The sequence below is a fragment of the Pinus tabuliformis genome, chromosome 8 (assembly GCF_031772625.1).
Source record: "Pinus tabuliformis cultivar Carrire ecotype Pingquan chromosome 8, CPIR1, whole genome shotgun sequence".
Taxonomy (NCBI): domain Eukaryota; kingdom Viridiplantae; phylum Streptophyta; class Pinopsida; order Pinales; family Pinaceae; genus Pinus; species Pinus tabuliformis.
The window spans coordinates 695,683,457-695,686,507 of NC_142294.1; the positions used below are offsets into that span (position 1 = coordinate 695,683,457).

Sequence of the window (3,051 nt, forward strand, 5' to 3'; positions counted from 1 at the left end):
CCAGACAGGGAAGCACAAAAGCGAAGGCAGAAATTCAATGTTCAAACGAAGTCGTAGGACAGGTTTCTAGGATTTATGCAGAAGTTGGCCAGGTAGTTCAAACTGTTGGGCAGAGGGTTCGGTTTTTTTGGTATATGTGGCAGGAAAAATTATCAAAGCCCAGTAGCAGTTCTAGTTGGCAGTAGTGAAGCCAAGAAGCAATTCCGATGAAGCAGATCAAAATTTTCGTGGAAAAGAAAGTGCACACACACACAAAATTTCTCTTATAGGGTTATAGCCTAGAAATCTAATTTTCCAAGTTGCATCTGGCAATTGATGCATGCAATTTTCCTCACTCCAAAAAGGAGTGTGAGTAGTAGATTCAGCTACCAAGCAGAGGAAGAGGGATATTTTCAATCATATTCAGAGATGGCCACAGTTGGGCTCAAAAATCGGGATAAGTTAGAGGGAGACTCCAACTATGTCATCTCGAAGGCTAGGATGTCCTTCCTACTAGACGAATATGGCTTGAAGACCTATGCAGAGAATGTGGTGGCAGTACCTCAGGATTCATATCAGTTGAATGAGTACACAAAAGAGGTGGAAAAGTCGAATCATATGATCTTGGATGGAGTCTAATTAGGCCGATAGGCCTTCCTTTGAAAGGGACTTTCGTCGTCCCTTTGTCCCTCAAACTGACACGTGGCATCGGATTCCGAATGGAAAAACGAGGCCCTCAGACTGACACGTGGCATCGGATTCCGCATGGCAAAACCAGGGGTTTTTCAGTCTCGTGTGACAGGTAGAGCGGGACGGTTCTGCGAGGGAGTGGCGTCAAAATAGAGCGGAACAGGCGTCGTGGATATTTATGTTCTGCGAGGGAATGGCGGCGTCGTCTAACTGTTCTGGGGTTCCTTTGGATGTTAGAGCAGTCTGTGATTCACGGTTTGTTTTCCAGTTTCTTCGACAGCCTGACGCCCTGAAGACAGTCCTCACATTTTGCAAGCGCAAGGAAAAGTTCATCAGCCCATTTTTACCTGTGACAGAGGTGATCGCTATTTCTGTGTTCATTTTCTTTTCATTCATTCTATCCATCGGTCTGTTGAATGCAAGTATTGCTGCTGCGTCTTTTTTGGTTATGAAGAGAGGCGGCTTTCTCCACTACAGCTAGGGTTTTGACCCCTGCTGCCAACTCGCTGCAGGTAGCTTTCATCACGTGGTCAATTTTTACCCTAAATCCCTGACGCCCTGAAGATTACCTGCAAGTTTAGCCGTGACAGAGGTGATCGCTCCAGGCAAGTTTGTTCATGGCTTCTTTCTTAGTCTTTGGATGTTTATTTATATATGAAATTTTTTTGTTCCACAATAATGTTGTAATGCCCATCAGCTTTACAATGAATTGCGACAAATTGTTTTGTGGTTAATGCCCATCATGCCTGTGTGAATTCATTTTGCTTTTGAAGTCGTCCTGGAAGTTTTCCAGGCACACTGTTATTGAAACTAGTAACTGAAATTCATGTCCTGCAACGTGGTAAATTTGCAAAGCCCTTCAAGTTAATTCTTGGCTGTAGCAAAAACCAGCCTGCAATTTAAATCCAGTGCTTGTTGTTGTAATTATATCATTGTGATGCCAAGCTATCAAAAAATATTATCTTAAGGCGGAAGATTGTCCGCCATCAGAATGTTGACTGGCATGCCCCTGATTTGCAAGTTTTAAAACTGGCATATTCGTTATATAGGAGGTGTTTTTTATCTTCGGCATTCCCCCAAAAGATGGGTCTATTGAGTCCTGTCGGTATCTTGTGGAGTTGTTGAGCTCTATTAGCAAACACGATATTAGTACTTTGTTCCTTCTGCCCAGCTTACACCAGATTTTGTTGAAGGAACACTGGCTTTTCTAAAATAATTCGGTAAAGCCTTGGGTGCAGTTATAAGTGAGTGATCTCAAAACTGATTTCCAGATTGTAGGAGATGAGGTCACCCTTGACTGTTTGGTGAGGCCATGGGAAAGGATTAAGCAAGTGGAGTTTGTCAGATATTTATGGATTAATTTTGGTGATAATGTTTCCCCTGCAGAGATTTGGGATCACTGTCTCTAGAAGTTGCATAGCAAGCTTCTGTTTGGTACTTGAAATATCTTCCATTGGCGAGGAAACTTTGTTGGTAAGATCGTCCAAGCCATTCTTGTTTTTTTCAGCATGGAGCTCATCAACCAGAGAGAGTATGTTTCCTCATGAAGTTATTAGAAGTGTCAAAGAAAATAACTATTCCATTTCCCAGGAGTAAGGCTCTTTTATTTGTTCAAAAGTTTTTGGTTGATAAGTTGATGGGCCAGTGGCTGAATCACAAGGTTTTAGGGCTTTGACTAGAAGAAAAACTACTGCTGATGAAAGGATCCTTAAGTTTCATCCTTTATGGAGACATATATATTGCTTTCCTGTTTGAATGAAGGAGGAAAGAAGCTTAATATTTCACAGTGGCCCTTATTTTACGCGCTATTGAGGGTTCTATTTGAATTGCAGAATGCTGGAATTCAACACTTTTACCTTTCATTTTCACTTTAGTGTACTTTCTTCGCTAAATTTCTTCCAACATCTGAGCCTATCTCATGCATATTTCTAGATAATGTTAGAGCCCATGGTTCCATGATCAGTTGTGTCATCGTGATGATTTGTATTATGTATCATGGTTAGTCAAAAGTGTGACCATTGTACTGACCATGCTTAGTAATCTATGTAAACTGTTCTTTTCATCCAGATGGTTTCTCTAGACCTTTGAGGTTTGTATCATCTAACTGGGCTGATCTGTTTATTAAATATGAATTGGGCCGACCTGTGCATGTGAGACTTGGGGTTGGCCCCTTTGGAAATTTCAAATTTGTTCATGAGTTCTACGGATGTGACAACAAAAAACTTTGAAAGTCCACTTACCCATTTTGGAGGATACATAGAGATTGTACTTACTGGTTTTGTGGAGGAAAGGAGCGCTTGGGAGGCCTTTAAAGGCTGGATGTGGCATCTTGAAGGGCCTTCTTTGCATCATTTGTGGAGGGAGAAACTGACATACTAACAA

General features: G+C 41.6%; 1 long non-coding RNA gene across 1 annotated transcript; it reads left to right on the top strand.

Annotated features, from left to right (window-relative positions):
* The first annotated feature begins 714 nt into the window (after positions 1 to 714).
* LOC149237519 (uncharacterized) lies at positions 715 to 2,640 on the top strand. Its single transcript, XR_016245287.1, has 2 exons — positions 715 to 1,027; positions 1,182 to 2,640. It is a non-coding gene; the product is annotated as an uncharacterized LOC149237519 (long non-coding RNA).
* Positions 2,641 to 3,051: the final 411 nt, after the last annotated feature.